Source organism: Xiphias gladius, chromosome 5, assembly GCF_016859285.1.
Source record: "Xiphias gladius isolate SHS-SW01 ecotype Sanya breed wild chromosome 5, ASM1685928v1, whole genome shotgun sequence".
NCBI lineage: Eukaryota > Metazoa > Chordata > Actinopteri > Istiophoriformes > Xiphiidae > Xiphias > Xiphias gladius.
The window spans coordinates 20,052,805-20,075,384 of record NC_053404.1 but is presented as its reverse complement, the minus strand read 5'-3'; the positions used below and the strand labels follow the sequence as shown (position 1 = coordinate 20,075,384).

The window sequence follows — 22,580 nt, the reverse complement described above, 5'->3', positions numbered from 1 at the left end:
ATCACATTAGAAAGAATATACATGTAGCCCTCCAGGCCAACATATCAAAATATTGTATATATTCCAGAACACTGACAAACTTAGGGCTGAAACTAACATTTATTTTCATAAATTTGATTAATTTGCAATTATTTTCTTGATTAAGTGGTTAATTTTTGGGGTTGTAAAATGTCAGAAAAATTGTGAAAAATGCCCATCGCAGTTTTCCAGAGCCTAAGGTAAAGTCATTAACTGCGGTGTTTTGTCTTACCAGCAGTTTAGTTTTCGATCACACACGCCAAGCGAAAGCAAAGAATCCTCACAATCGAGAGGCTGCCACAAGGTAATGGTTTGCATTTCACTCGAAAAATGATTATTGGCAATTGGTTTTCTGTCGATCGGCCACTCGATCCCTCGGCGAACTGTTTCAGCATTACGTGACTTACAGATTCATACAAGGAATTTTCTGAAAATGACCAACCCAGACCGTGGAGAGAACACACAGTACAAGAGAGCGCAACAACAATCGAGAGGCCAAAAAACCGATGCTCTTTCAATTGGCAAGTGGTTGGAGGTCAAGTGAGAAATTATGAGCGTTTGCATTGCAGGTGTTGGAAAAGCAGGCGGCAGCAGGTGGTCTCATCAGGTTGTTGTGCTCTACTGTTGCTTGTAGCAAGTCATGTGGAAAAGTGGAGAGGAGCACTTAGGGTTGTCTGTGCTTGATTAATAAGGACACAGAGAGGCAAATATGTGCACACAGTCACTGGGTAATGAGCCGCAAATGTGATTAGGTCTTTACGCTGCACCTGCTTCCAATTGAGCATACAGCTTAGCAACCCCATGCAAAAACCTGTAAATACACACTCCTGGTGATAAACAATATCCAAGTGTTTGTTAGTTGTGGGTGTGTGTGTGTATTCTGATACCTTTGAAACGGTTGACAAGTGAATACTTGATTGCATTGCTGTATTCTCTTTAGACTTACGATACAGATGTTAGCTCCCCACCAATAGATGCCTGGGTTGTATGGTGCTGCACTGACGAACCGCTATAACCTTGCATTCGAACACATTAGCAACACACACCCGAAAAAGGTTCAACTTCATAAAGCGCCATCGTAAAAAGGTGCTGCATAGTTTTGTGACAATTTATAATCAAGATTCAAAATTGGACGTGAGAGCGAAGGTAGGAAGACGACTCGTGTTATATCTCTGTTGGTTTCCTCTCAGAGTGGTGCACAGATGTTGATCACACCTGCTGTTGCATGTTAGAGGGCGAAGAAGGTGGGTAGAATAGAAACGTATTGAGGTACTGTAATGATCCACAAAAATAAAAGGGTGCAATGGTTAACGCCTGCACCTGATTTTATACATTATGAGGCAAAGCTCACTGAGATCCTCTGGCGAGGTTTTTTGACTTCTCATTTCTATGATAATCAGTTTCTTCATTGTAGAAACGGACTTAGGCAAATGCCTGGTTAGGTTTTAATGCTAAACCAACAGCAATATGTTTTTATGTTAACTATCGATCAAATGATACTAGGAGGGTTTCCACCCGAATGTCGTGCAAGACTTTACTGAATTTTGAGAAATTTGTCTACAGAAGATCCGAATTAACACGTGATTCCATCCACTGCAAATGATGCAAATGTTAGGAGATGGTTCGTCAAGACAAACAGCTGGTGACGCTAATTCTGCCGTCGGGTGCCATTCAAAAGATTGAATGGGAAAAGGGTGCAACAACACGAATCAAATAGAAGAGCACAGCGACAAAGGATGTAGAAAACATGATGGGAATAACATTTATGCTTGTTTCATGAATTAATTTAAGGATCGTAATGGTTTCATCACCGCTCCACACAGATCTGATGTTTTCATCTGCGGCTATTTTCAGTCTCCTCAGAGTCATGATTTATTCGCCAAGTGTGTTTGATGAGCACATTGTCGCATTTTGCTTTTGTCAATACACCAACTTCTCCACCTAAGCCAAGCGTAAAACCTTTCTTTTTCCGATTTTTGCGATATTTTCTTGGATTTTATTTCCCAATTTCTGGCATTTTAACTCAGGTTTTTTACTCGCAAAATGAAAATTAGCATAAAAAGTTTTCCCCTTATGTTTATCAAAAGAGCTCGATTCTAATGACAAACCCATAGAGAATTATCCGCCAACTCTGCTGCTCTCTTGAGCTCTGCAGTCCTTTTTTTGTTTTTGTTTTTTTTAAGCTCATTGTTCTGGATTTACAGCCCAGAACATTACTGTTTTGGCCCTGCCTCACTGCTCTCATCACTATTTTCAGCCAAAAAAAGCTTTTATAAACCCACCGTATAGTATCTGTCCAGGCACCAAATGGCTGAAGGACAAAGGTAGTGGCTAGCATGCGAACAAAGTGGAGCATTAAGTAACTACAGAGCCAGGTATTTACACCAGGAGGTGGCAAAGATCAAAACAGAGCTAAAACAAGAGTTAATGAAGGTTAACGTTATTCTGTGTCTACTCAATGTGGCTTTGTAAGGTGATGATATGTCAGTGCTGTGTTCACAGCTGAGCCCAGATGGCCAAAATAAAAATAATAATCCATCAACGCAGGCTTACGCAACCAGGAGTACAGTTCAGCATTACGGAAAGATCGAGGTCACGGTTAAATATTGAATTAGACATTAGACAATGCCTACTGGTACATGGTCACTAACGTGAGGTTGGTAGCCGTGTGCAATTCACGCTTCTGTTTGTATTCGTACGCCGCTATTTAAAGATGAAAAGAACTCTCTGTAAGGATGTTCTTTGGAATCAATGATATTTCTCTTGTTGACATTTTAAGCAGGTAAGTGAGTTATTTAAAGATACACGGAATCATTACCAAAAACACTTCACACTAAACTGACTGGCGAGCATGAACTGCAGTGACACTAAAAAACTCATTTAGAAACAAACTTTTTAAAATTGCTGATCAACTACTTTTTCTCCTCCACGCACACACACACACACACACACACACACACACACACACACACACACACACACACACACACACACACAACCCCAGTTTATTGAATAGGTGAAAAAAAAAAAAGTGGTTTTGTACAAAAAAGTTATTAAAGGAGCTGGAAAGTTTTTTCCTTCTTTCTTAGTGTCATTTGCATATTGTGGTATTAATAAAAATAATGTAACATCAGAGCCCCCCCCCTCTCTGATGAATTGCCTATATCTTTGGCTGCTGTGCCCTTTCTCAAATGTCTCTATGCCAGTTTTAGTCAAGACCCCAGTGTGGGAGCAATGAGGACACACACTTGGAGGACTGAAGTTATTCATTCACTTCCGGCAAAAAATGGACGTTTGAGATGATGATTTCTGCTGCTAACAAAGAGACTTTTTATTTTTAAGACTGTCAACATCTCCATAGGAGCAAAGGGGTCTTGATTTTTAGAACATTTCTCCTTCAAGCCAATGTTCAACTGCATCGGCATATATTTGATTTTACCTCTTACCTGTATCATCATGGTCATGACAAAGGCCATTAAGGACAATTTGCGAGACAGGTTATTAGGCAGGTTAGCTTGCATTATCATCATAATCAACTTATTCTATTTGTTTATTTCATTCAGCCTAATGGTAATGCTTTTTAAAATGAATTAAATTAATATTTCATGTAAGTAAGACTCAAGAAGCAAGGCAAGAATTTAATCTCAACATTTAGCTGCCTCAGGTCCCCGCAGGACAAAACGAGGTCTAGCCTGATGAAGCTTCTTTGTTTGTTCCATCAGATCTGAATCGGGGCTTGCATTCAGTGGCATTACGAATCACAGTCAGAGCAGACAGAACATAAATCCATAACCGAGTGAAATTTAAAGTGAAAGAACGAGCGACACGCTACAGGAAATCTTTCTTTTTAGTAAGCAAAAAGTTTGCAGTTCACTTCTTCCCAAAGAAGGCGGCGACTGAGCAGGGAATTACCAGTGGATCCTATGCTACAGCTCTAAATGGACGTTTACATCTGTTACTTTCACACAAAAGTGTAGCGAGCTGGGACATTCCCCATTGCTGCAATCAACTCCTCATGAATTTCACTTGCCAGGTGAAACTATTCATGAGACGTAATTGCATCGGTTAGGAAACAAAAAAAAACATGGAAATTTGATTAGCTGTTTACAACCAGTGATCATGAAAGACTCTGTGGCCAACTTCCTTCAGCCAACGAAGCTTGTCGACTGTCCGCTGGCTGCTTTTTTACACTGGTGTCTTCAAAGTTAATGTTAACTCCTATATTATATATATATAATACACACACACACACACACACACATGTATAATGTCAAGTAATTAAGGCCTTTCATAACCACAAGACCCCATTCAAAGAACAAGAGTCTGTTCTTGGAGGATGCAGAGCGGGTGATCTGTTTCCGTGATGAACCTATGCATTCACAAACTGACACTAATATAACTATGTAATTACCATCCACATAACAAATGGAGGTTTTCTGCTGAAGCTCGGGGCAACTGAAGTTCAAACATACATACTATGTCAATATATATTTCATCTGTTCTCCCAGTAGCTACTGGCATAACTCTAAAACAATACAGCAACGGTTGTAGAGTTATTTTACCGCTCTTTAACATTTGCCTGTCTACATGACACTTCTAAAATACCTTGAGACGCACCACTCTGTCACCGACCACACTTGGAACTACAGGTTGTCCTTGGTAAGTCCAGCTCATTGTCTCTTGAGTCCAGAATATATTTAAAAGAGTTCTGGTCCTGCTGCTTGTTGCAGGAAGGCCAGATTGCATACTTTATCAAAGAAACGAGCGGTATAAAAAGATGTATGCCTTTAAACTGATTTGTCAAGCTTTGACGCCTTTCCTTCAGCAGGGCCGGGTCATACAAACCCAATAAACCTGTCCTTATCGAGTTACGGTTGTGTTAACACCCACACAGAACAAAGCGGGGCAGCTGAACCCAGGAGCTGTAATCTTGTGACATCTGACTACTCATGCACTAAACTATTGCAAAGGAAAATTTAATTTTCCAATCAGCCATTGGTTAGTTTAAAGCTACGAGGATGGCCAGCGCTCTAGTTGGGGATGAAGTCTGATCGGGTGACCAAGGATCTTTGTTTTATGGACGCTCTCTTCATATTTCCACTAAACCGCTGGCCTTACTCAGGCTTGGAATCAAAATTTTTTACAGACACTCTGACCTCTGGCTAAACAAACTCTCAATGCAGTTTCCCCGTTGTAGACACCACTTGATAACAGAACACTGACAACCAGATGAGATGTTCAGATCCATATAGAAATTGAGGATTTGAAAGAACTCAAACATCCCCATAGCCTCAGCGCATTAATGGATTAGTGCATATGGTTAATATATTGTACATCTTACTCTTTATGTTATATTATATTAAAATAATTCCAATGGAAACCTGGACATGAATTGTGTAAGAACTATATGAATTAATGAGTTCTTAGGGGAATTTTAGAATATTATATATACTATATACTTCTGGTTTTTCCTCTTCAAAATCAACGGTCTAAGAACAGACTCTAAAGATCTCAAATTTGTGATTTGTAATTTTGAGCTATACAAGTTAAACCGGCTCGACTTGAAAAGCCCTGATCTTGCAGTTTGCCACGTTTCACCTTTACTGAATTCAAATGCGCGTCCCTGAATTAACTGGTGAGAAGTGGAATATCTGTTGAATGCCTTTGTTTAATCAACTTCCGCAGCTCTGTTTCACACAAGCCACACAGATCAGCAGGTCAGCCCAGCAGGAAGGCCCGCGCCGGCGGGCACTGTCACGTGTCATGCGAGCCGGCAATGTCTACGGAGTTTCTCCCTCACCTGGAAATCACAAGGGTTTGTCGGTGTGACAGATGGCCGCGGCAGTAATCACGATGATTCCAACCAACACTCCGGGGTGCGGGGTCCATGAAGGGTGCTGGGGCGATGCCCCTCCTGCAATTCCAATGGCAAATTCATATGTTAATGCAAAGTCACTTTTGTTATTGTTGTGTCGTATTTGTGTGTGTTTGTGTGTATTAATTTCAGTTGTTACTCTCACATAAATCATATATACGTAGAGAAACGTGCGAAGACAAATGAAAAAGTGCTGTGTACGATCTTTATCTCATCGCCCAAAGGCGTGCTTTTCTCTGCCTGATGGCGGTGTGTGTGTAATATGTTTGGCTTCTCCGCTGATTGGTTGACACCGCATGCTGTAATTAACTGGATCTGGCGTGGAACATTTTACGCCCAGGATATGTTGTCAGATGGGGCTATTTTCACTTTGGTCTGGTTTGTCATAGTGCAGATGCTTTTTTAAAAAAAAATGTTTTCACCTTTCATATTCATATTCTTTTCTGGCTACATCTGATTAACCAAGCTCGTCACCCAACCATACGCGCCTGCCGGGTTTCGAACTGTCAGACCAACTAGTAGCCACGAGGGCTAATACAGATGAACAATTTTCAGAAAACAGTACGGATTCGCTGCTCAAAAAAAAATCTATTTAGCCGGAGGAGGTTATCAGAAAAGCTCAGTGAAAAATCTGAGACCAGACCAGCCGAGGGACTGGAATATCAAACAGCCGTCTGGATGTGATCAAGGGAAGCGCTGCATTCGGAGTTTTGCTAGCGAGTGGTGTCAATGGAAACCGTGGGTTTCTGGACGTGCTAAAAGGCATGCTCTTCTCCGTTTCCCACGCCTGCTGTTTTGGACGTCCATATTTTGACAAAGTAGTTTGGACAGAAAAAGGTCAGCTTTTACAAACACACAGTCAAGGTTCATACAGTGATTTTTTTTTTTTTTTTTTTTGGAGTAAAGCAGCCGTCAACCCGATGAATCCGAAGCTCCATCAGAGCTGTCTGAAAAGTATTTTAGGAGCTAAAAGTTTAATTCTGTTTCATCTGGTGGACGTTGCCTCTGTGCTGTCAAGTTTCTACCTACGGTTTTTAGTTTTGCTGCGTACCGTGACGTCCGCAGTACGAGGCTCTGTTGGGCTGCCGGAGACAATTCTGACAGGTCCACGAGCAGCGCTTTACAGCACTCCGCTATCTTAAGGTGCAAGGCTATGCACTGCAGTGTGTATCTGCAGTCTACATTCAACCAATTACATGTTATTTAACAAGGAAGCATTATTATTATAAAAAACAATAGTAATAACAATATCTGTTATTATGATTATTATTATTAATAATGCTGCTTCCTTATTAGATATCATTTACCCCTTAGATGCAGCCAAAGCATACACGAATCGCTGTGATACTGTGGTGACAATTGTAAAGTGAAAGCAACTGCTAAGTGGCCACCACAGAGCTGCCTATCAAAGGGCCGCAGCCCCACATGGCGGAAAACTCGTGCCGCGCCACCGACTGTACTCATGATTTTTCCGCATCGCTGAATACATTCCAGTACTTCAGTGACAATTATTCAGGGTTGACAGGTGTTGATTGGAGTGTTGTTTGTCCTCTCATGGAGCTGATATGTCTGTGGGGCAGTTGTTGGAAACTGTCAAAAGTATTAAGTGTGATGGGTGTGGACTTTTGTAAACCCCAGCACAGTTGGGACTTTTATATCCTGAGCGAGGTTAAAACTTACAATCCTGCTGTGAGGAGGTTGTTTTAAAACGGGGTATTACACACTTGACTGCCATGACAAAATCAGAGGTATATATATGTGTTTTAAAGGTTGATTTAAACAAATAGATGCATTCCATGTTTAACATGCTTGTTTAGCTCTTACTCTCTTAAAAAAAAACACTTAAAAAAAATTAAAATAGGAATAAGGACAACAACAAAAGATACAGTATATGTACCGCATACCGCATACACGGTATAAAAGTTCTAGTGTAACAACACTGGTGATCGCCACAATCACAATCAATATATTATCCCCATCTAAAATAAAACCAAAACCTCACCTACTGTGCTTGTGCAGTAATGCACAATAACACAGTCTTGTGTATGAAGCATTGTGTTCCGCCTCATACCACGTCTGAATGCACATAAAACCAACTTTATTTGCCCCTTCTCTAAACTGTAACACAATTTAGCATGTATTGCGTGTCTCTCTAATCTCTGGACAGTAAAAGGGCCGTCTTCAATTGCTTTTCTGCTCTTGCTTTGCCTTGAATGTTACCAGAAAATAAAGAGTTTCAACATGTTACTATTGTGTTACCTCCAAATGCAGAAGGCATTCAGTTCTACACAATAACAGTTCTGCAGCGCCGTGCTAGTGTTCGCCATCCCTGCAAAGCTGATGCTATGTTCTATGTTTGGGAGGTCACGGCCATTAATTCATAATTTATGAGATATTGTGTGTATTCCCGATTCAGTGTGCATAATTCATATTTCATACTTGCACACAGGGCATTAGTTGGAATACAAAAGATGCTAACATGGTAAATTAGCGGCTATGCGGCATGAGTGTGTGTGTGTGTGTGTCACTTAAGGTGTAGATAAGCATATAAGTTAGGTTAAAAGGCAATGTGGTGAAGGCAATGAACTGCTTAGAGATTTTCGTTTATCCATATATATATGTATATGTAATATATGATAAAACATGCAAACTATGAACGACCACATATTCATAGAGGCATTTATTTTATGTCAATCCATCCAATCGTTTTTGCAGGCATCTCACTCATGACCAAGAATGTCAACCTACTGGTGGCGCTGGAGGAAAAGTCAGGGGATGGCCGACGTCTGTAGAATGCGCCCTCCTCAATAAGGCTGAAGTCTGACTGTTACCAGCTCGTCTTATGAGCCGCAGTTTGGCTCTCGGTGATAGAGATGACTGTTGCTCTACCGAGTCTGTAAACACACACGGGCATTAATTATAACCTCTAATTAATAAGTAGCATATCTTATAATCCAAAACATGATGAAATAATAACACTGCATGTGTGCGGAATTATCAGGGAGTTTACACAGTACACAGTTGCAGGTTGTCGGAAACCAAAAGGACCGTTACTCCATAACAGCCAAATTCGAGCGACCCTCGCACTGGAGATAAGGAGTCGACCACTACGGTATGCTGCGCATGAAAAGCACACTCCAACCTAATCACCGGCGCGGTTCCCAATTGATTGACCGAACCTGATTGACTACTCCCGCAGATGCTCATGTTTCAGACGATTTCCGGCGAGATACCGCGCGTTTGTGAGCAGCATTCGCACGAAAGACGGGGCCACGATTGGCATTCTCCTCACAGAGACTGCGTCTCATGATGTCAGTTTTTATGGGCTTCAGTGAAAGAGAGACTAATATCCCTTACATGATGAGTGTAAGCATTACATGAACATCAAATCCACTGGCAGTGCCAGTTGTGTATTAGGAATAGGAGACGGTTGAAATAGTAATTTTCCTGGTTTAATGATGAAGTCTTGTACCATGGGGACTGTATGTTCAAATGCTGCATGCGTGGAAGCGGGAGTAGATGGGCTGCTTAAAGATGACGGGAAATTAAAATGTATTAAATGAGACATGTGAGCACTGTATAGCTTTGGACAGGAGATTCGTAGCAGTGTTTCAAGTGATTAATTGGGCAAAGCTGTAGGAGTGCTGGGCATCTCCAGTCAAAAAAGTTGATTCTTTTTTTTATTTTTAAAGATTCAATCTCTAAGTGTAGCAGTAAGAATACTTCTACATAAAATTATACTCACTACATCAAGATCAGTCAGGGCTACACTCTGCAAATTATCATCACTCTTTACTGCGTACCTGTTATTTGTACTATTAATTTGCAGCTATTAGCAGTGTTATGGGTGACACATGCTACTTTGTAATGTCTTAGCAGTGATTAAAATGGATTTGGCTTTAAATTTCAGTTATTACATTACAGTTGCTGGACAGATTAAAAGCACGTTGCGAGCAGAATTATCATAAGGTGTGCTTCAAACGTGTATGAGTGTTTGTCAAGGAAAGATCTCCTGCGGAACCGAAGGTAGCCGACCACGACCATAACAGGCCCGACGGTCTTTAGCCATGCTAACGCTGGATGGAGCATGGCGCTGGATGGAACGCCGCGGCCGCTGAGATGCTGCGGTCTGGACCGACCTGGCAGACTGACCAGCCGACATTACCAACCCCTAGAGGCACGGCGTCTAGTGGGTGCTTGAACGGCTACGAGCGAATACCGTATCGCAAGAGCAGATACCGCGGGATACCAAATGAAATATGTTGTCAGTGAACGTTTTTGCAGATACAGTATGCTCAGTATGGACGTTTTGCGACTTGGCAGATTTGTTCATTAGAAACATTTCCATATTATGTTGATAAAAAAAAAAAAAAAATGCAATTTAGGTGTTATTTGTTTCCTGAAGCATACATATATTTTCTGTTGCAAATGAGTACATATACACATAGAATTTCTAAGATACTCAAAACCGCACGGCAAAAAAGATAGTACAGTTCCTGTTGGATATATTCAATAGCACCTCATCTTAACAGGAAGCCGCCGGCAGGGAAAACAGACAGTGACCTCCTTCTGCATCAGTTTACCCTTCTGCTGCAGCCTACAGTCGTTCCCTCGAGGTTTATGAGTTTCTCAGGCGAACACACTCAATCCTGAGTTATCATACCTTTGGATCGTGGATAAAGGCAAAAATTGATTCATTATCTTTGTGCATCAGCTCCCTGAGGCTGAGATGGATACTTGTCAAAGTGTTGATAGTTTAATGGGAAAACATTCAAGGTCAGAGCAAACAAAATAGGAAAAGGAGAGAGATAAAAGGCTGGCCATTTAATTTGTTGCTGATCAAACTGCCAACATGATGACGCAAAACATTTTTTTTATTTATTTATTTTCTTTTATAAGCGACGTAACTGCTTTCAGGGCTAATCCTTGTTAACTGACTGGGGCCATTTAGCTGACTTTGCTTATTGAACCCTCTCTTTTGATGAAGGGATTCAACAGCTTCCTTGAACTTTATTGTGGTCTGCCTGTTTCACCTCCACAGTCTATGGAATTGATCACCCTTTCATGTAATCATTATCCTTATCACCACCTAGTACAACGCGAACAGGCCAGAGCAAACACTTTGGATTTTATTAATATAAAATTACATTGGCTCACTCCCCACACCACTCTAGTTCTACTCCAAAATTTCCTTATGCCAGTAATTTTCAGTGGAACTGAATATTCTTTTATGTTATTAATCAGAATTCCTTTCCAAAAGCACTTCTCGAATCCCGTTTCGCTTCCTCAATAGACATGGGGCATAGATCCATTTTCTAGTTCAAGGGAATTTAAATAAGGGGGGGAAACGAGAGGCTTATCTGATCAGAAGTGAGGCCTTTGAACAGAAATGCTGACATGATCATTAAATTGTAGCGCAGTAATACAGTACAGTACTGATACTTTTGTTCACCTATTGCTAGCATAATAGATTAGAAGACCCTTTTGACTCGACATCCTCAGCTTGCAAATTTTGTTATTTAAAAGCTTGTGATCAGTATGTTCTCGGTACATTTTTGATAGAATATTCATGCCATGAATATTTAACATGCTTCTTACCCCTCTTAACCCCCTATGCAGCAAATGTCTTTGACCACGCTAAGAAGGTTTCATGCAATCTGGTACCTTGGCACTTTTCCACGTACAGAATAATGGCCACTGTTTAATTCTTTATCTGCAGACTGGGTTTCTGCTTAGTAAGGAATGAGTAAAACGTAGGTTTAAGGGATAACGGCATTGTGACAAGTTTTGCACGGCACTGAAATCGATGCATTATAGGCCCTCAATCCAAAGGCAGTCTGCAGAAATTTGATTAGACTCACGCACTTGATCAAGGGTTATTTGCTAATCCCTCAGCGTCTCGCTATCAACTTCCTGGCGTGACTTGCGATGCTAGCGTGCGCACACGATGTGTCACATCTCCTGCCTCCGTGTCTCTAGTCTAAGTGTCGCATTCCAGTTAAGTGAGTGAAGCTGCCAATCTGCCACACTGGCCAATCACTGCAATCAAAGCCGACTGAAAATCAGCGGATTGCAAGAGGAAGACGGAGCTAATCTGAGTCACAGCCCAAAGCCCAAAGGTATAAAAAAAGAAAACCAGTAATTTAAACGAGGATGGGAAATATGCTTTGTACTGGTCAACCCGGCAGGTTTCTCTAATACAGGCAAGCTTGTCGTCTTTCCCACAACCATTACCTCTATCTACTCATTATGAAATGGAAAAAAGAAAAATAAATAAATAAATAAAATAAACAAATAACAAAAAGTTTATCATCAGGTGAAGTTAAACACCAATTACTGGTATAAAAACTAGTAAGACCATATGCTGGATGGCAGCACTATTTCTCTCCATGGTCTGGCCGTTTCACAGAGCAGATCTGAAATACAATGCGGGAGATGATCGAGTCTTAGTGTCAATACATCACCCCAGAAAATTACCTCTTCTCTGCTTGGCCTACTTTAATCTCTAGCCCTCTATTGAAGGAATGAACACTCTCTCCTCTGTCCTATTGACAACGTAAAATAGGTTTGCCAGCTTGATTGACAACTTTGTCCACCTGACAAAATGTAATGCAGTAGAGGACAAAAAACAGATCAGGAATTCTTTGGACCCAATCTGGTGCTGCCGATTACATTTTCTCTGCCGTCTTCTTCTTTATTGTATCAGATGGGTCTTTTGAAGTATTGAGGTAGAGTGTTTTATTGTGTGTTCTCTGTGTGCCCCTGCATGCGTGTGTATGCGTGGTCGCATAAATATTTGGGTGCATGCGAGAGAGGTAAAAGACTCCACAAAGCTCAACATAAAAGTCATTAGCATTACATTACGCTGACATTTTTGGCATCTGGCTCAGACTTTTATCCAAAGTGACTGAGAATGACAAACACACAAACCAAAAGTGTATTCTCCAGTCACCAAAATAACAACCAGCACCCAGCGTGCGAGAGTTAGAAAGTCAGTGCCCTGATAATATTTCTGGGTGTAGGATTTATTTTTGTTTTTAGCAATTGAATAATTCAGCGAGCTAAACAACAGGCTGCAATCGTAGACATGAAGCTGCATATCCTGCTAAATGCAAATGTATTGAAAACCAATCAAGTTCTAACCCGAGGATGTAAATGGAACCACTATCACTTAAAGCGATTCATGGGCTAATTTGAGTTTCAGTTATAAAAAGGTTTCTAAGAAGCAGGTTCTTTGGCACCACCCTATGAGACGTCTTCGGCGTTTAAGAAATCTCTGTAAGGTGAATATGAACATATGCAGCGTGACTGAGTGTCATTTGCAACACATGGAGGGGTCAAAACCCTCCATCTTCACGTTAACTAACATGAACGTCTCAACAGCTGGGCCATAGATGTACTGTAGATTTCATGGCCCGTGCTGCTGGCAACGCAAATGTCAAAACATGAAATCTGTGGAAGTGAAGGACTGACTTCGGGGAAAGATTCATGATTAATTGTTATTAAATTATTAAAAAGTATACATCAATAAATAAGTGTATAACATATAAAATGTTCAGAAACCTTTTTTTAACAGGTCTGCACAGTTTGTCAGTGATCTTGAGCAGAGTTCAATCATTTAGATTGAACAAGCGCACTTGTAAAAGCACGGTGATGGACGATGAGGGGAAATGTGCCAATACGTATACCGTCACTTAACAGATTTGACTGTTTTCAAACTAGAATATCTATGAGAGATGCAAGGAATATTGTGTCATTTTACTGCCTGAGGCAAAAAAAGGTAAGTGCGTGCGCGTGTGTGTATAATTCATTACATGAAAAACTGATGATGGTATCAAATTGCTGAGTAGGTACAGTATCTGCTTATCTCCTAAATGCTTATATTCAGTCATTCACTCAGAACCATTAAAAGTAATACTAGTATATCAGTATCTTCACTGAGTTGTCTTATGTTACATCAAATGAAATAGCTTCGAATCATAATTGTCAAATATTTGATCTCTACTCTGAGTGACCTTTCGTCGTGTGGCGTGTCAATGCAATTGCAGCTTCCAAAAAAGTGTTGAAATCACAGTTTCCTTCAAAAGTCTCGCCATCGTGCAACAGTGTCATCCAAAATGTGTCAACATAATTGAATTAGCAGAGGATAATGATGGCCAGTGCTTGGACAGTGCCAATAATTGATGATAGTGAGATATTCAGATATGCACGTGCCCTGATAATGTTGACCTGGTCCAGCTCGCAAAACTGACCTTGTGTTTTTGCATTTTGAGAAGACATTTTATTTTGCTCAGAATAAGGAAGAAGAAAGGGTGAAAACAAAAGTTAACTTTGGCATAGGTCATTGTACTTGAAAATGTCAATGTAAATTATTAATGTAAATGAAAAGAGCGCTGGTGAATGGTTCAGTTATTGAGGCAGGTGGTAACCTCCCCTGGTTTCTTACCAGCATTCAAACACAGAAACTTGTGTGAAAATGTCTTCCCATTCTCCCGAGGTACCACCGGGCTGCCAGCAGCAACAAATCATTATGCGGCCCCATTGCCGCTATGTGTCTTAGATTACTGATGGCACAAAACACAACTGCGAATAAAGCGCACTATATTCTTTCAGGATATTATAGTTTTTAAAGGGAAGGAAATCAACAGCCTGATTAGTGAGGCCCGGTGAGCCGGCATCTCTGCCAAGTGCTAAGGATTCTGTAAGAGAGGGAGCATAAGACAGAGGCAGGGGTTAATGATGCATTTCTTGCACCTTGCCAACAAGATCCTCAAAGCCATTTCCATTAAGTCATGGTTGAACCTGTTTCATTATTTTATCTGACCTTTACAAAAGGTCAGCTGTAGTGCATCTCTGCGGTTATCATTGTGCTCCCAACCGAAACAACGAAAGTACCAGTCATAGTTAAACTATTATATCTTAAGTAAAGCACCAAAGGGCAAGTCAAGTCATAAGTCAAGAGTAAAAATGGCCATGTCCATTGTTCATTGTTGTGAAAATCAAAAGCACAGAATGTTGAAATCAGAAGAGAAGTTTTACGTCATTGCACCATGTAATATTCTATAAATTCACCCATCTTCCTTTATTATTTTTGAAGTATCCAACACACAAAGCACACCTCTTGTGATGCCTCATGCCGTCCAGTTCGCTGGTAGTTTGCCTTGAATTCTAAAACGTATTCCGTGCGAATGTGAAGGTGAAGTGTGTCTTCTAATTTAGTCTGTACTCAGGGACCAAAATTTGGCGATCCAATCCTTAGGGATAAAACGTTTGGAACAGCAACCATTTGCTATTCCAACAGGGGATTACGGTAAGGGGATACTCATCTTAAAGGATAGAATTAGGTTAGGGTAGTGAGTTCTCTCAAGGAAAACTTTTTGTGGAGGTTAGCCAGGCTCTGCCAGCTGGGCTTATGTCTGCAAAGGGAACAAGGGGTAGAAAAAGATGAGAGGCTGTGCTAAGTCTGTTTGCTGAGAATACCAGTTCTGGTGTAACATTTTATATTGCCAGGGCTATTTTTCTGAGTCCATGGTTGGGAGGGGGGTGTCAGTATTTGGACAGAGGGGCAGTGGTGGGGGGGGTCATGTCTGACTTAAATCACAGTAGCAATGCCACTCTTACATGTATTGTAAAAGTCAAATGTATAATCCAAAGTTACAAAAATTATTATCAGCTAAATGTGCCTAAAGTATCAAAAGCACAGGTAGTATTGGGAAGAACAGCCTCCCTCAGATTCTTCATTTCAACAATATACTTTATATATCATGATACTAGATTATTATTACGGATGCAGTAGAAGTTTAAAGTAGCATAAAATGGAAATACCCAACTACTGCATCAAAATTGCACTCAAGTACTTGAGTAAATGTACTGACTGTAGATTTTTCTGGACAACAATGCTATATCCCATCTTATCAGCTGAAATGATCATTGGTATTGAAATGTGTCTGAGAGAGCAACTTTCACATATGCATCGAGCCCAGCAGTGGAGCCCGTCGGGCCTGACTCTGTCCTTCCCCCGGTATTACTGAAATCTATTCATATCACACCGAAGAGATCGAGCTATTTCCCTTCAGAACTGACAATTTCAAGTTTGGGGACAATGAGCTGGTCAAGGTTGCTGTCTAATAAATGACTTCTACTCATGTTTGCAGATACTCAAGGTCCCTTGACATCCACCAGCTGGGATGAGGCACGGTCCCTGACGCTGATGTCACTATGATCAAGAGCACATAACAGGCAGATGCCTCTGAACTGGCTAACAAAAGCTATTTAGATGGAAGACTGCTCCATTGTTCCCTCCCTTCATCTCTCTCTATCTCCCTGCCATGTTCTTCTTCTTTTCCTAGTGTAAAAAACCGGAAGGCATATTCATAAGGGAAGCATAATTAACCAGTCAGGGTTTGGATGAATTCCAGATGTATGAGTTATTATTGCCATTATTGATACTGGCTGGTATGAGCCCTGCTATCTGGGATTAATGCTGTTAGAATTTAGAAGCCTGACACCATCTTACCACTTAGTCCCATGATGAATAGTGTTAGGCAAAGTCATTTGCACTGACACTCACTTACTTCCCCTCATTTTATGTACTTTGCTTGCCTTATTAAGGCTCTTACCACTGGCTTAATTGCCTATTTAGAATTCTCCTCTTTGTGACCTAGATGTGTTTTATTTGGTGAATGTAATTAAGTTACCTGTAAATATCTTTGCTAGAGCCCCATCCATCTCTGTTATGTGGGTACTCTTTTTTTTTTTTTTTAATTAATTTAATGGTTGCTGTGTCTGGACACTATTAACCTCAATGAAACCAAGAGGATGAACCAGTTTCAGTCGTGCTAAAGTCAAGGCATCTATGTGGAACTGCCGCTCAACAGAATTGCATTGGTCCGCTGATCCTCTGGGTTACAGGGCCAGATATTCTGGCAATCAGTATCAGTAACATTTTGATGAGAGAAAAACGGTCCTGTTAAAACGACCTATTTTGGTTGCATTCAAGTGCCTGTTACACCATTTCACAGTGTGTTTGTGTTCTTAAGTCTGGAACATCGTCTCGCCCTCCCCTTTTCCCATAACCATGCTGCTCTGCTTTCAAACTTGTTTACTGTTGTTCCCATCAGCTGTATTCTGTGCAGTTCTTTTCTCAATAAATCGTAGCTGTTTAACACCAGTGCCAGGGAAAAAAAAAAAAAAAGGTTGGCACCAGTTTAGACGTATGAAGGGAACATGCACAACGAGAGTGAGCAGAGGTGCATGAACATGACATGGTTTGCAAAAAACATGTGAAACACGGTGGACGGTCCATCGCTTTGGCCCAGACTGAAATATCTCCACATCAACTAAAGAGTTTGGCATAAAATTTTGTACAAACATTCATCTTTCCCAGGTGATGTTTCCTAATGATGTTAATAGTTTCCTGACTTTTATCCTAGTGCGTGTAGCAGGGTAACAAGTGGTTACAAGTGAAATGTCTCCACAACTCTCAGATCGGTTCGCCATGGAATTTGGTCCAGACATTCTTGTCCCCCTCAGGATGAATTGCAGTCACTTGCAAAAACTCCTGCCATTCCCATCAGCCTCAGGTGTACTTTGGATTTAATGCTCATTATCAAATATTAGTACTCTAGCACGCTAAAGTAAGCTGGTGAACATAGTAAACATTATACCTGCTAAATATTACCATTCAAGCATTGTCACTGTGAAGATGATAGGATGTTGACATTAGCTTTTAGCTCTAAGCACCACTGCGGCGAAGTACAACCTCAAAGAAATGCTATCAGGCCTCTAGACAATTAATCTCGTACTGTACATCAATGAGACATTCATTTTCAGTCCTCACTTTTCTTAGCCACAATACATGAATACCACTTAAGATATTGACAAAATTCAGTGTCTTTAATATCCACAACAGCCTATAAGTCTGTAGCTTTTGCTTCCATCAGAGTAAAAAAAAAAAAAAAAAATTTCTTACTGCACCGTTAAACCAATTCTATTAATGTAAAATTCATGTATCTTTAAATTCATGAGTAACAAAATATCGCCTGTTAAATGTTAATTTAATTTCTCAAGAAAGCTGCAAACTACAGTATCTACAATAACATTAGCCAAGGGGGGGGTAACCTTTCAAGGGAATCCTGATGTGTGGAGTATCCATTAAGAAATGGGACACATCCCATCACTGTCCCTACCTCCAACCCCAAAGAGCGTGGAGGACATGGCGGATGCCCTCTAGAAACACTTAAACGACATGAAGGAACAAGCTCTTCCCTTATTAATGTGCTCTTTTACAAAGCAATACACCACGCACAGTTCCCCCGGGACAAGTGAGTGCGCCGAGTGTAGCGAGCGGGTCTGTTCATTTTTAAAGTTGGGTAACCTGTCCTTAAATGTATTGTAGTAAATCAAGACGCTACTTAACCGCTCTGGTAGGTCTTACTCACATAGTATATAATGTATATAATGATTCATGAGCCAGCGAGCTCAGACAGAAGCTACTACAGGATCACAGAGTCAGAACATATACATGCGTGGATGCAAGATGTAAATAGAAAACCTATTCTTTTGCTGTTTTAATATTACGTCAGTGTAGACTGAGCAGGAGAAATAAAGCAAATTTTACAAAATACCTTTCAAGAGCGATTGGCAGTTTCGGCGACGATATGTCTTCACAATCCAAAGGACAGGGCTGAATGCTTGGGTGGTGCTGTACCTATTAAAGGTGCTGCTTTAGAATGGTGGAAATGCTTACTTTGATTTCCCTCAGGCTTCTTGCTCTCTGAGCAGAATGAAAATGGTGCTTCTCTGGCAGCATAAAAGGTACAACCCGGCACGCAAAAACACATATGTACACATCGTGTCGATGCGCTGTGCTCGCACACACACAAGCTAATTCTATAGGCCTGTGCTCCTGCAGTCCACAAAATTTTTAGCAGTTAAAAGATTCCTTCATTACTGAATGACCTCGTGTGCATTATACGGTATGATGGATGCAGGGATGTAGAGCAGTATGACAAGACGATGGATTATGGTGCACAAGCAAGTTTATGCTTGACACAGTAGTACTCACATTTTAGTCCAGAGCTGAAAACTATACGAGGGGGCATCGTTGCAAAGCCTTATTTATTGTGCGGTATATTTTCAACAACAAAAAAACGCATGCATTGCTTTTTTACGCGCCCACCCACCCACCTACCCACCCACTCGCAGGGCTCACTCTCTCTGTCGTTGCTGATCAAAACACGGGGGTATATTCATGTGGCATCCTGATCTGAGAACTCTGATCCCTAATTGCACATGAGCAACTGATGATTCTCAGGGGCAGGATGAGCAGATGTGCTGTGTGGCCAGGAGCGCTTTGAGTTTGCATTGCGGGCGGGGGGGTCTGGTTTAGCCATTGGCGACTAACACAAGCTCACACACCGTAGGTGGTGCAAGTTGTGGGAGTCCAAAGGTCTTTGTTTTTGCGTGTGCACGTGCACGTGCGTGCGTGCGTGTGTGTGTGTGTGTGAGAAAGAGGCAGGAGAGAAATTGCCAATAACCATTCCCCTTGTCTCATCACACATAAAGCTACAGGCCATTATTAATCATTCAGTAGGTTCCATAGTTTAGTTCACTGCTCATGCTCAGCACCTGTCAAAGCACGTCGCGGCGTGGGGAGGGGGGTTCCATTCGATTAAGTCTCTTTGGCCTTCACATCCTCCCATCAAAAGGTCACCATGGATCCTTGTCTGATAGCTGCTCTCATACTTGTTTTTCATTTACATTTTGTCACACAACCCTTAAACTGAGCCCATCTCACATTTACACATTGTAATCAATTTTCCTCACCGTTTGCCCAAGTCAGGAGCCGTGTGAGCTCGTGTGGCATTTTTTGTGCGAAAGGTTCCTTTTACGTGTTAACTTGGTTATGCATAGAACATCGTTTAGAAAAGTTTGGTTTTACCTTTGGTGCTACTAAGTACTTTCTACTGCTATGATTTTTTTTTTTTTTTTTTCCTTTTTTAAGTAACCAACCCCCCACACACACATATGGTTTCCTGTTTGTTTGGAACATTTTCAAGAGAAGACTTCCCCACCTACTTTTTATAACATTAAAATGTGAATGTGTTTATGAGCTGGCTGTGCCGTGAGCTGCTTTTATCCTAAACAGATAAGCAATAGAGAAAAGCAAAAGTTTGTGTCCATGTCAAAGAAGCAGAGAGACAGAATAAGAAAAGGAGAAACCTAAGTGCACCTCGCACAGGATGGGTGGCCCCCAGTGACCTCGTGTAAATATGAATTACCACTCAATCTCTTTATTTGCTGAGATGCATTTACACGGGTTGGTGATTGAAAGAGATCCCCAATACAGCTGTGTGAAAACCCTGAGACCTCAGCCAACACTGTACCAGCGTGTACGGAAAGAGAACTTGCCTGTCTGCAAGAGGAAAACGGGGTAAAAATGAATTAAACCTGAAATTACAGTGCAGAGAATTGTATTTGCATGGTAATATTGTCGGGGCACTTCTGTATTCACTAAATCTCACCCTGGAACGTTTACTTTACAAATTACATTACAAATTACACACACTGCAGTTTTGCACCGGATTGAAAACACTAAGCCTGCAAAAAATCATGGCGCACATTAGATAGTACCCCGGTGCAGAATGCACTTTTTCGACCCAGCGGATAGACACACTTACAGAAGTATTAAAAAAGGCCGTATGACTGAGGCACCTGTGTTTTAACAGTGACTTAGATCCATGTGCACAAAAAGGACCGGGCCCTTTGTATTCTCTCTGAAGTGGGATCAGAGAAACTACTACATAAATTAATGAATAAACACCCCACACAGAGAGAGATACAGAACAACCCCTGCATCATACTGATGCAACAACAAAGCAATCTAACACTTGCCTGGCTTCTGGTTATTGTGGTGTGTGAAATTTCATGCACTGATTAACATGTAAGGAAGTGGCGGTGGTGTCATCTCTTCATTCCGAGGGCTTGAGCTGCGTCAGTGACGTTCTGATCCCCAAGCTGCACGAGTTCCCCTCCCTGAATGAGGTATTGATTGTTTATTTATTGTGTGTGTGTGTTAGGGAGGGGGGCGAGGGGTTGCACTCTATAAGACAAATAGTCTTATTTTTATTCTACTCCAGTGGTTCAAATTTCTAAAAATAAAAAAAATCAACATGGGGGTTTTGGGGACCTTTGGGGGCCTTTGGGGCCCCTGGGCAGCTGCCTGGTTCGTAATCCAGCCTTGGACCCATTTTAATTTTGCGTAACATAGAATTAACTTTTAAGATTGCTGTTGTAAATTCAGTTTTCTTTTTTCGATTATTTCACCTGCTCTTAAAGTCTCCTAACTTAAAACACTCTATTCTCACAAGCTAATTTGATGCGGCTGAGCCCTTGTCTCAAACGACAGAGATCTCGGTAAATTTAGGCCTGATATGTTGACGAACGAGGTGACAGTTGCTATGGGGATTCGTCAGCTTTCACGGCAGCTCGTCACTATTTCTCGCATGTTTACAGGGACGACAAGCAAGTTTCGCCCGGACTGCGCCAAGGCATGATGTAATAACAAAGGCTGTCATGTTATGTAATGTATTTCCAAGACGCTTGTTTACCAAATTTCCAAGTCTTTTAATAGAGCCCAACTGAAATGCCAATGACTCATTCAATTCATTCATCCGGCAGCAGTTGCCATTGTAGCTAAGGAAACAGAGAGCAGTTGTTCTGCAGTTCCCATGGACATGCACAGTTCCGTGGCCCCATACAGGTGCAGACAGTGACATATAGAATTTGTTTTTGCGGAATCCACAATGACATTTTGCAATTTCAAGACACTGTGTGCTGACAATAAAAATGCAACTGAATGCCAGGCCCCTCCTGTATTTGCAACATCTCCCCTTCCATCATCATTGAACCAAAACAGTCAAAACGGAGTCGTGCTTTTCGCCTGTTTCGGTCCCAAATGAAATGTCACTCCCAAGAGTTCCAGATGCCGGGAAATTAGTTCCTTTGTGTTCACTTTTTATCTTTATAAATCACAAAATAGAATTCCACTCAGGGAAATAAGCGCCACTGTGTGTTTTAAATGTAAAACCAATACATTCCTGACACAGGTTTTTAAGATTCAGATTTCAGTGATAATGCAGGATAAATCAAATGTGGAAATACCAGAGAGTAATGAATATTTCATTGTAAAGCACAGATCAAGCCACATTTAGAGGTCGGGACGAGCCTGAGCAGACAGGGTATGGCAAGTGTATTCCTATGAAAAGAAAGCTAATGCTGTTAAGACTTTTATTTATTCAATTAGCACAGCACTCAGTGGAAATCCTTGTTTATCCACCTGGAGGGAATTCCGGATTCAGGAATGAATTTTATTGGATAGCTGTCAATATCAAACCTTTCCATTATACAGTAGTTTACCTCCAGTGATCTCTGAAGAATTCATCAACAGTCAATCAAAGGGAGTTTATGCACAGCCCTTATTTGGTTTCCTCTTCTCTGCAAACACAATTTGAATACCCAAGGCAACAACACAGTGAAAAGGCATTATACATTCTTCATCTTGCCCCTTACTTTCACTACCATAAAAGGGTTGTTCTGCCTCTGTCATGTCAATCAAGGGCAATCAGGGATGTTTGTGTATCCCAGCTCCAGAAAAAGGAACACTAGGCTGATCTGGAACACAGGA

At 41.1% G+C, this 22,580-nt stretch overlaps 1 long non-coding RNA gene across 2 annotated transcripts in view; it reads right to left on the bottom strand.

Moving 5' to 3' along the window:
* Positions 1 to 5,745: 5,745 nt before the first annotated feature.
* Positions 5,746 to 22,580, bottom strand: part of LOC120789716 — a 306,378-nt gene continuing 289,543 nt past the window's right edge. For both annotated transcript variants that reach the window (XR_005707444.1, XR_005707443.1), the window contains 2 exons: positions 8,642 to 8,787; positions 5,746 to 5,932 (listed from right to left, as the gene is read on the bottom strand). This is a non-coding gene — a long non-coding RNA (uncharacterized LOC120789716). The remainder of the gene's footprint in view (positions 5,933 to 8,641; positions 8,788 to 22,580) is intronic.